At 42.0% G+C, this 12,338-nt stretch overlaps 1 pseudogene; it reads right to left on the bottom strand.

Moving 5' to 3' along the window:
* Positions 1 to 3,028: 3,028 nt before the first annotated feature.
* On the bottom strand, positions 3,029 to 12,116 carry LOC125532952 (annotated as a pseudogene).
* Positions 12,117 to 12,338: the final 222 nt, after the last annotated feature.

The raw sequence follows: 12,338 nt of genomic DNA, 5'->3' as shown, positions 1-12,338 counted from the left end.
TATGGCAACTGACATGTTCGGGTAAAAAATAGAGAGAGTTGCCATGTGCTTGCAATCATACTAGGGCGGTTGCCATGTACACTGCAAAACATACTAGGGCAGTTGCCATATGTTACCACATGTTCGGGTAAAAAATAGAGAGTTGCCATCTGCTTGCAATCATACTAGGGCCGTTGCCATGTACACTGCAAAACGCATGGCAACTGGCAGCTTGGGTGTGGGAGAAGAGGCGGGTGTGTGGGTGAGATGGTAAACGCCCACACATCAGCCCTTGTGCGTGACTGAAAACTGATGTGTGGGCGAACTGCTAAACGCCTACACACCGACCCCTCCATGTGGTAAAACGGATGTGTGGGCGACCTCTCTTACACACCACACATACGAGTTGTCCTACATGACATATAAAATTAGTTAATTCATGCCAAGATTCATGCAAAAGTTATTGAACGATAATGAAGGCGTGTGGACAAGTTAGTTAACGTCTACACGTGTGGGCGTTAACATTTTCGAGCTTTTATGCTAAGAACGATGAGCGGGTCAGGGTTGTGAGCGGTGGCAATGAAGTCCGGGTGGTAGAGCAGGGACCGTCATGACCTGCAGATGGCACGGAAACGGCAGAGCGTGTCCGCGGTGAGGCGCAGCAGGATGTCGTAGAGAAGATCCAGGGGCAAGACGCCATCGTTGCTGGTGGCGACGGCCGCAGGATGATGAGGAGCGCTGGATCGCCGACGCTTCGGTGGATGGAGCGTCATCGCCAGAGCCCACAGATTGGTTCGGCGTGACGGTGCAAATAGGAAGATACTATCGTGCTAGTTGTGGACTCCATCTAACGCCGAATACCAACACCCAATTACAGCTGTACCCTTCATGTAAAAACTGCCATTTCAATTAGTAAGGGCAGAATCAGACTTTTTAAAAATTTAGGATCCCGATAACGTCCCACATGTGGGCGTTAAAGCGTCTGGCCACATATTTCGTGTGGTATTTAAAAGAATCAGTCCGCACGTCTATATGTAGACAAAACAAGTAATACCCACACGCTGAGTATGTTGCCTCACGGTCCCTTTCACACGCCTATGTGTGAGCAAAATAGATAACCGTACATCCGTACGTCCGGCCTCCTACCTCACCGCCCCGCACGCCCCGCTGACAGTCATCACGCGTCCCCGCAGTTGCTATGGTCCGGACCCTTTTCCATGTTCGTTTAACTGCAGTTGCCATGTTGTTGAACTATAGTTGCCATGTCTGACAACAACAGTTGTCATGGTTGCTTAACTGCAGTTGCAATCTCAGGTCAAGTGCCAGATACCATTTTTGGACAACTACATCTGTTGCCATGTATGGTCTGGTCTACTACAGTTGCCATGATTTGAAAACTTTAGAAGTTGCCACCTACTAACACTAGGCAGTTGCCATATAGCACTACAAAAAAGACATGGCAAAATAATATGTTCGGGTAAAGAGAGAGTTGCCATCTGCTTACAAGCACACTAGGACAGTTGCCATGTACCCTGCAAAACACATGGCAACTGACAGCTTTGCGTGTGGGAGAGGAGACGGGCGTGTGGGCGAACTGCTAAACGTCCACACACTAGCCCCTCTGCGTGGTGAAACGGACATATGGACGACCGGATAAATGCCCACACCAGCCCAGTCCTACGTGGCATAAAAAATATGACAAAACATGCCAAGATTATATGATAAAACATGCCAAGATTCGTGCAAACACAAACGGGCATTGATCCATGCGTGTGGGTGAGATGCAAACGTCCACACGTGTGGGCGTTATCTTTTCCCAAATTTTACGATTGATATCGTTTAAAGCATATTTTTGTGGAAGTAATTTCTATCAATCAACCAGACCTTCACCGTGGTTCATCAAAATGTCTAGGCTGAACCTTTCCAGACTGCAGTTTTAGGTTCAGTACGACCATAAGATGCCATTGCATCACTAGCCTGGCTTTGGGTTTGTTTGGTATGAGTAATATGAATTACCCGATTGTCATGCATAAGGGCATGAATATCTCTCTCAGAAAAAAGGCATATCTAGATATACCATCTGCTCTGTGAGGTTCCAAGCCATCCGATTCCAAAATTATCCCAGATGGCGCGTACAGCCTCCGGTGCCTGCTCGCGGTGCCTATAGAAGGCTGTTGTAATTCAGCAAGCCATCCTTTGAGATGGCTTTATAAGTTGCCAAAAAAATAGGTAACAAAACATATTAGCCGTGAGAAAAAAATCTCTACAAGAAAATGAAAGCTGTCATAAAAAAGCTACGAGAAAATATCTCTACAGAACCAAGAAACCCTCGAAATTGGCTTTGGGCCGCTTTATAAATAAAACAACCATACAACATGTTCAAGTGCACCGAAGCAACATAGAAGGCTGGGGCAACCGCATAAACACGTCCAAATAAAGCATAAAAAAAGAAAAAAAAAGGCTAATTCCATCATAAGTCCTAGCTGCTCACGGTCACACCGTCTAGACAGCGGGTTCAATTGCTGCAAGAAAGCAAGAAGTTTGAAGAATGAGTCAGAGGCCCGCCTGAGGAAGACCCTCTCGATAAGCACTTTATTACGCATCGTCCAAAGTGTCAAAGTCAGTGCCACAAACAAAAGCAAGAATAGGCGTCATCACCGCCCGATCTGGTTGGCTCAGATCTCTACGAACCCGGCTAGGTCTAAGGCCTCCGATTTAGGACCTAGAGCCTCACGCACAAACCTCAATAGCACTCGGGCCGCCGTGCGGGAGAAGAGGATGCGCGATCCCGTCTCACGAACATCACAGAGGGGAACAAGGCCGTGTCACTTAAGCACCTCTGTCGCAGATGGGAACCGATCCCACAACAATTGCCACACAAAAAATCCCAACTTCAGGGGCAGCGGCTCTTTTCAATGCGGGCCCAGCCTACGGCACATAGCAATGGTATGCCTGCCAAGCCAACAGAGAGCTCACCCGAGGGTGAGAGACTCCAAAAAAAATGGTGTCCGGATAATCCGTTATCACCCATGGGAGGGGAGCCCGCAACCTAGCCCACTCTATTATCTCTACTTGCCGAGATGACCGTCGGAACAAGATGTTCCTCTGGGCAGCTGCCGAGACGAACACCATCGAATCCACATATGGCAAACAGGTTAGGAAATCCTGAACTTCCAAAACCAAGAAACTCAAGGTAAAAAAACAGAAACATAGAGCAGAAATTCAACACACTTTCAGTTAGTGGCTGAAAATACCAGACAACAGACATGAAACCGTCCAACTTCATGGTACCGCACATTAGTTGATACTGAATCCCACGTTTTTCGCAAGAAAATGCGCAAACAAATTGACAGGTTGCCCCGCACGTCCAGGACTATAAAGCTTGGCAAATTCCTCAAGAGATGGTGTAGCCAGATAAGCTTGGAGTAGCAGATAAACTACGCTGAACTTCTCAACTCAACATCTTTAAACGTTAAGGGGAAGCCAGCATAGAAACAACTGGTCTTGTGCAGGTCTCTTCTGATCAACCGGCGGTTCACGAAACCGTTTTGGCACGAGATATCTTCAAGGTTTTCAACGCCTGCCTGCATGATCAAATTAGCAATCGATGAATATGCTCTTTCAGATTCAATCTTGAGATAAAAACAGTTATACTCCATCTGAACACAAATATAAGTTGCCAAGACAGTCTGCAAGGTGAAATTTGAACCAGCAATTTATCCAAAAAATATATATTTTTATAGTTGCATATTATGAAAAAGATTTTTTACGGTACATCATACTTACCTTTCATGATAAGATTTAGTAGTACCAACCCTATGCTGTAAATCCGTCTGCATTTTTAACTATTCATGGTCAAAGTTAAAAAAGCTTAACTTTGGACAGGCCTAATACGACTTATATTTGTGACGGGAGTATCAAACAAGTTAGTGCATTGAGCTTAATTTTATGCACAATATACTAACTGTATGCATGCTTCAGAATGACACTATATGATCTATCATGGCACGGTTAATGGAATCCAGAGAGAGGTTTGAAATTACACTAAAGAGTTCCAACACATACAAAGACAGAGACAGGGATAAGTATGGTACCGTAATGCATCCTCAATCTCAACATTTGTTGGGTCCAACTTTAGACCATCAGAAAATGAATCACATGCCTTTTCATAATTCTGAAGACAGACGGATTGCAATGTCATCAGGGAAAAAAAAGGATTTGCCACAACATAAGGAGTAGCTGTAAATTGCGAAGTTTTATTTCACCTTCAATAACATTTGGGCAGCCCCTTGCCTGTAACAGGCCTTTGGCCAATCAGGCCGCATCATCCTGCAGAATTTGGCTGACTCCAAGGCCTCGTCTCCTTCACCCAACTTAATCCAGCAAAGACTGGTATTTGAATGCAAGGTTGCATCTGCAGGATCAAGCTTGGTTGCCTATAATAAGAAATCACACGGGCAATTGTCACTTTGCTAAAGCTGCCACTCACGTACATGATTGAACTTTTTACTCATGTCTGTACATAAGAAATCGTTGGGAAGTTGTAGTTGTATCACCAGAATTAGGTGGTATATTGTAGTTGTAGTTGTATCACGAGAATTAGCCTCTTACAGAAACGTAGGGAAAGGCTGCGTACAATACACCCAAAGTGGTCGGACCCTTTCCCGGACCCTGCGCAAGCGGGAGCTACATGCACCGGGCTGCCCTTTTTTTATTGGAGGGGGCTATTGGAGTGGAGACTCAAAATTACATTCAGATTATAGCGTTTTCCCTCTATTTGAAGTTCTGATTTCTCCCCTAATCCGATCTAATAGAATAATAAGTGATGATACTTGCTGGCGGTTTATGACAGAAGTGATGTCCCCGTGGGTAGAGAGGACAACATCACTTGATGTAGGCTTGTTACACAACATGACGACACCAATAGTTCTGTGTTTGGTGGGGCTCTGGCTCTATTATCGAAGGAGGCAGGACAAGGCACCAAGCTAACAAGGTGCAGGGAGCAAGAAGATATGGCTGGAGCAGAAAGCAGATATGATAATATCTCACTTTGATTCATATTTACTTGGTTGGATTAGTCACCAGCAATGTGTTACTATGCCATTCTCCTCTCGTCCCTGCCTTGTCAAAACCTTTCACAAGTAGTGCACCACGCTCCTTGATCCCGTTGGTCGACCCCATCAACCGAGGAACTTGGTGACTGTGGGTTGGATTAAATTCTGTTACTAGGTTTTCTCACCGTATTAAAGAGATTAAGGCTAACTTGGATTTAGCAATAACAGTTGCCAAGGTCCTGCAACATGCCCTCACTCACGGCTAATACCTTTGCACCAATACCAAGACTGTAACACTTCCCTTTACAGCCTATGCGCAGATTCACATTATTGAATTGAAAAAGTGTGAATGCACCAGAGAAATGAAAAAAAATCGTGTTATACTTTTATTTAGATTCATAACCGAGATTCAAAATACTGCAAAGCATTAAACTAGCTAATAAACCACAAGATAGATTAGGAGATCTTAATTTTCTCTCACTGATCAATTTGAAGTTGGATAGAAGAGGAAATGCATGACATACCATGGTGTAGAAATTTATTGCAGAAACATAATCTTTTCTCTTGTACGCCTTGCTTCCTTCAGACTTCAGATAAGCTGGCCCCATTTTGAATAATGGGTCGTCCTGGAACATTCAAACTCAGAAGAGGGTAATATGCAAACTGAGATCACCCACTTGAACTAAAAGACCACCCACAAGAAAATTATCAGCAAGACTGCTTTGTGCATATGACAATTCAACATTTCCAGACTAGTCATTATACGTATAAGAACGTGGGAAAGGAAAACACATGAATCCTTCAATTTATAGCAAGACAAACATTTGACTTCACATCCCGTTCTCCTTCGGCAAAGTATTATCCATAATGCGATCAATATACCAATGATTGATTTGGCCCCAGAGAGAAAAATAAATAAATGACTTGGAAGTGTCAATGGGGTTAACATGTTATATAGCATAGGCTTCAGGACACCCCCTTATCTAGCCACTCATTTTTGCATCGTGATTCATGCAACTACTTTTGTCTTTTTTGTTTCTCCCATATGGAACAACATATGAACTTCAAACTTCACAGCAGAACAAAACATTCTAACTAGAATGTGGGAAAAAACTTTTGGATTTTTTCGTGCATCACAAATACTAAAAAATACCATGTTTTTAATTTAAAAAAAATCTCATTTCGTATAGTTTTTTGGACCCAAAAATTTGGAAGTTTTTTCCCACATTCAAGTTAGGATGTTTTAGTGTCTTGCAAAGTTTGAAGTTCATATGTTGTTTTATTTGGAAGAAACAAAAAAGAGAAATTTTGGTGTAGTAAGTTAGTTGTCTAGTACGGATCTCAAAGCAATCTTTGAGGGTAAGGATAGAGGGTGTCCAGAAGCCCGAGCTTTAAAAATCCACGTCCGTGTCAATGGGATGAAACCCTTTCAAACAGGTAAATATTAAACTTGAAGATTAAATGATATAAGTACAACTTTTTCAAAGAGAAAGCTTGTATTTATTCATTTATATGCCCTAAATTAGTCACCATATACATATAATACCCTAAATACAACCGACTAGGCCGCTAGGCGAAGGCCAACTACTTCGGCTATGCCTAGCACTATTTTGAAACTTGTGATAATCCGGTCATCCAACATGTGTTTTAACTTTCATACACTTGCCTCAAATTAGGTGATGCATTGAAGATTCTAAAGAACAAAAAATACTCTAGTAAAAGTATCAAGACATGATGATAATCTTAAATATGCCAATGATCCACATATGCATACCTCAACCTTTGGCAATGATTTGGCATAAGCAAGTATCCCATCAATACTCCAATCACGCACATATGGAATACGAGATGTTACTGGAAAAAGGATCTCAACATCTTTTCGCCTATTGTGATGTGCAGCAATCTCTATAGGCAGTTGACCTCCCTGTTAAGAATATACCAAAGACACATTTTATCTGAGGGAAAGGGAGACTAACAGAAGTACAAACATATATAGTATAATCACTACCAAATTCTGCCTCATTGAATCTAGTCGTTATACATCATAGTTCAAATAGATGAGAAGGACCCCCTCAATATTTTCTGCTTTAAGCAGTCCATCACACAAAACATCTGAAGAAAATCAAACATTTCAGAACTTTGTGTCTGTAACATTGACACCTCGATTGCCTATATACAGTCACGAAATTATAGGGCAATTTCACATTTCACTGCACTGAATTCAATGAATCATAAATGCACAATAATTTCTTCAAACTTCAAGAGAACTTCTTATGATCACCAGTAATACTGGCGGAGGACCCCGGTGGGCGAGGGGTGGCAGCCGCCATACCTTGATGCGGTGCAAAAGAAAATGTATACCTACGCATAACGTGCTATCGGCTGGCTGGCTACACTCGTTGCCTCGTTGACTTGTAGTATCACTAGGAAAGTCACTGTTTACTGGAATGGGCCATGCAGACACATGCCCATGAGGCCTTGAACCACCGATACTGAACCGATCGCCCACACCGCACGAAGCCAGCCCAGCGACCCAAGATGCACTCCGGCGCACGCAACAACCCTAGCAAAACCTTCATGTTTTCGAGGATGTATCTGGTGCACTGAGGTAATTGGTGCTACCGGTGCACCGGTCCTCCATTGCACATTCAAAAATATGCGAAAAAATCCGGAATAAATTAGTGCATTGGAACAACATCAATGTATGTCGTCATAAAAATTCAAATCAAAATTCGAGGCATTGCCCGAGATTAAAAAATGACACATTTGACAGTCAATAGTACATAACAAGTTAGGCTTTAGTTTTAGCCCATTAGCACATTAATGTCAAATTTTTCATTTTTGTATCTCGGGCAATATTTCAAATTTTGATTTGAATTTTGTGACAACATACTTTGATGTTGTATCAATACACGAATTTTTTTTCCAAATTTTTAAAACAGTTTTGAATGTGCAACGGGGTCCGGTGCACCGGTAGCACCAATTGCCCCGGTGCACCAGATACGTCCCCGCGGCGTGTCGCCACACCTAGAAATTTTTTCGTCCTCCGCCACTGACCAGTAATGTGAACGTTCATGTAATCAAACTTTAAGAATCTTAATTATAAATATATTTATATACTTAAATTTCAGAAATGAAAATTATTTGAAGATTTTTTCTCAAGAGAACTTTCAAATATTATAACCGTATTCTGTTCTATACTTACATTACAATAGAAATTAGTGATCAAAGCTCCATTTTGTAAACCTTCTCAATGTCCAAAACAACAAGTACTTGTAACCACAGGTATATACATTAAAGTTCCTTAGTTCGCAAATTATCTTAGGTACTCCGATGATGAATCAAACAAATCAGCATCACATTTATGAGACAATCTATAAATCGTGATGTTCATAATACAATAGATAAGTGAAATCCATCTCTAATGGAACTCCCGCATATAGACTGAAAGTTGTTGCATGCAGAATGCCATGGCTTGATATCATTATAAACTATGTAAGATTTCAGAAATATTGCAATATATTTTCCACTCGAAGACTCAAGTGACTCCCTAATTTGCGATATCCTGCAGCTGGCTGGGTGCACAAGCATGCACACCTGACCCCTGCTTACGCTACAGCTGGACTTCTGTGATGAACCCAAGGTTTACGAGTCGATGAGTTGACAAGTCGTTCTGAGGTTGAGACTCATAGACTAAGCGTGACTAATCGACACGAATCAATACTGAAGTTTCGACTCATAGACTAGTCGACACTGAAGTCTAGTCGGCCCTAAAGTTGAGACTCATAGACTAGTCTACAGACTAGTCTTGACTAGTCCTTGGACTCATAATGCATGGATGGACCTGTGCTGGTGCCCGCGCCCATGACAAAAGATAACATAATAGTTGTATCAAGGTAATATTTGTATGAAGTAATGTGTAAATTGTTATCAAGATTATGTATTTCAAGCTTCACGGTGACAATCCTTTTGCAAATGCACTAAGATGTAATTATCCGTTGGACACCAAATACCAAATAACATTCGTTAGTTGATCAACAAATTGACCATCTTTCAGAAGTTTAGATACCATCCCTTACTAGCTAAAATTCCTGGTGTGAAGAACATGCACATAGGGCAAAACAAAACATGAGAAAATAAATATTACATCACCGCGAAGATCTGGATCAGCACCAGCCTCAAGTAAGCATTTGTAGAAATCAGTTAAACCTTCATTTGCAGCGACTATTAAGGGGGTCAGCGGACCAACACCGTTCACATGAGCACCTGCCTAATACAGAAGAAGTTACATAAGCGTAATGGAAATAAGTGTGCCATAAAAATGCACAACCTGAGAGAGCTTACAAGTCATTAATTTATAAAACAAATTCAAATTAGGTTAAAGATGGATGTACATTACCTTAATCAGAAGTCTCACACATTTCAGTGAGCGAACACGGAGAGCAGCGATTAGAGGTGTACAATGTATGGACATCGCCTTGTTACACTGTCAAGAAAAAAAAGAAAATTAATAATTCTACACGTTAAAAGTATGCAAGCATGTTCAAAAAAGGAATTTTTTGGTTCGCTGCGAGTTACAAATAAAACTTTCTGTGGAAGTTAAATGGCACTGAAGTGAACCAAAATAGTTAAGTATGGTACAACTTTCGAAAACGTCTCATCTCAGTGCTACATAACAGATTTTGTAATAAGTTGAAGATAACGGACAAGACAACAATGCACACCATGTTTCAACATTTATGAGCATGCTATAAATATAGTAGATCAAACAGTACCAAGCATAGAAAAGGGACATACATCTGCATGCTGGTCCAACAAGGTCTTCACAGCAGCATCCTGATCTTCCATAATAGCAGCATGCAGTGGTGTCATACAGTAAGACAAGGAATTAATATCGGCTCCTTTTGAGAGCAAGACTTCTATCATATCACAAACTCCTGAATTAGGAATACAGAATATTAGGCGTGTAAACAGTAGAATTCTAAGGTTACAGTGGCTAAACTATACCACATCCATCTAATACGAGCAGTCCAGCTAAATTGCTAATTTGTACTGAACATCTAATATTCAATCACGCTTGGATCCACATATATGCCTGAGACGCTCAGTGCAGCACAAAAATATTTGTACTAGTACGGTACGGTAGGTTCAGGGAACCATATTTAACAGTAAAATGAATAGAATTGCTTAATGGTTGATAATGGAGAAAAAATATTCTATTTTTGTTTCGTCGGGGCTAATTAAAAACGCATAGAACTTGGTCAAATGCAAATAGGCATCTTGAACATAATTAATCTGAATACGTACTATTCATCAGTCCTATACGATGGTAACTCTTTAGTTTTATGGTTTCTGCCATAAGATTATCAAATTATTAAAAACATCACTTCCTTTACATACAACACCCTTTTTGACAGAATGTATGTATGAAGACATATTTCGTTATAATGACATTATCCTATTGGTGTAGAGCTTTTGACTCATAGTTCCACAAACATCATATTGTTGCACAAAAGTGAAAATCGTCAGAAATATTCTACGCATTCACTCCACTGATAATGGATATCCGTCTATTTTGCTCAAAAAGAGAACACAATAGCATAAGTACATACATACAACCTAACTATCACAAGGAGCATTTCCTGTCTTATAGTACCTCTGATACTTTTTATCTTCCTTTTAGAAAACGCAGAGTCAAACATTTAAAAGTTTGACCAGTAATATGTTAATAGCTATCAAATTTAGTTATATGGAAATTTTATCACACTAGGTTTCCCTTTATAAATGATTTAAGTATGATTTCGTTGGTACATACTGATACCATGTTAGAAGTAGTAATCAAAATGAAACTTCTAAGACTGCAAAAAGTCATGAAGGGCAAATAAAGAAGAATAAAGATAGTAGTATAGTAAGCTTCATAACCGCTTCCTACCAAAACAGAATGACAAATAATTCTTACAAAAGTTGCGACGGTGAACAAATAGAAAATGACACATATTGCAACGGGGGCGGAGAAGGGGTGGACCTGCTCCAGCTGCCAGATGGAGAGCGGTGGTTCCATATTTACCACGCTTTTCTGGATCAGCACCATGATCAAGGAGATACCTCACAGTATCCACATTCCGACAATGAAGTGCTCAATGAAGAGGTGTAACACCTATTGAAATTACCAGAATATATAAGAGGTTTAAGGAATCATATGTTCTGTCCAAATAAAGAAAAATCCGTCCTACGATTATTCATTTCTGCAATGGAACATGAATCTATCTATCTCCTACTATACATCCGAAAGATTTGCATAAGAATCCACATTTGGATCCTCGCTGGACGTCCATGCAAGCGCCGCGGCCAGATAGAGCCAGCAGCCAGGGGCCCAGGGCTCCTCTATTTGAAACCAAATTAACAGTTGCAGGTGTTTGAACTTAAGATTAATTAGGATTGCAAGTGGGTAAATGGGTTTTTGCCATTTCCCCCAAAATAAAGAGAACAAACTGGCACTGTGATTTATGCAACCAAAATAAAGCGTCCAGGCAGTCTGTTTCATCCTAACGACTGTGCTGCAGGTGAACGTGAACAACCAAGCTCAGTTTCTACAGAAATCGTTCCGGGGGATCTCAAACATAAAAGCGGCCTGGATTTATTTTACACAAAACAGATCACCTTCGTCGTCTGCGTCATTGACCCTCACGTGAAGCTCCTCGACGAGGTACACGCACACCGGCATCCTCCCGTGGCGGGCGGCGACGTGCAGCGCCCCGCGGCCGCGGTCCCTGACGGCCTCCACCGCTTCCTTGACGCGGCCCTTCCCACCGTCCAGCTCCCTCGCGATGCCTGAGGGGATATATTTTCGCCCAAATCAGACTCGAAAACCAAAAAATCCGCAACTAAGCAGAAAACTACGAGAGAAGGGCATGCGCATCCAAGCGTGCGTACTCTTGAAGAGGCGGAGATCGCCGTTGACCGCCGCATGGAAGAGCCGCCGCTGCGGGCCTGCAGAGGGAGGAGAGGCGTCGGGGTTAGGGGTCTGAGGTGCCGAGGGCTAGGGCCTCGGGGGCGCTTACCGGAGATGAGGGGCGGCGCCATGGCTGGTGAGTGGAGGTTGGTAGGGTTTTGAAGCGGAGGAGTGAGTGACAGAGGCAGCGAGAACGGGAGCGCAGCGGTTTTCGACGCAAGTGGGAAATGGGGAAGGTCGCCGGTCAGGTGGCGTGCCGATCGAAGGGGTGAGGGAAATAAATGGCGTGCGCCCTTTCGGCTAAAAGTTGAGCCAAAGCAAAAAAAAGAGCCAAACAAATTTTAAAATACTAC

This window comes from Triticum urartu, chromosome 1 (genome assembly GCF_003073215.2).
Source record: "Triticum urartu cultivar G1812 chromosome 1, Tu2.1, whole genome shotgun sequence".
Lineage (NCBI taxonomy): Eukaryota > Viridiplantae > Streptophyta > Magnoliopsida > Poales > Poaceae > Triticum > Triticum urartu.
The sequence above is the reverse complement of the archived record's forward strand: the minus strand, read 5'-3'. Positions and strand labels throughout refer to the sequence as shown.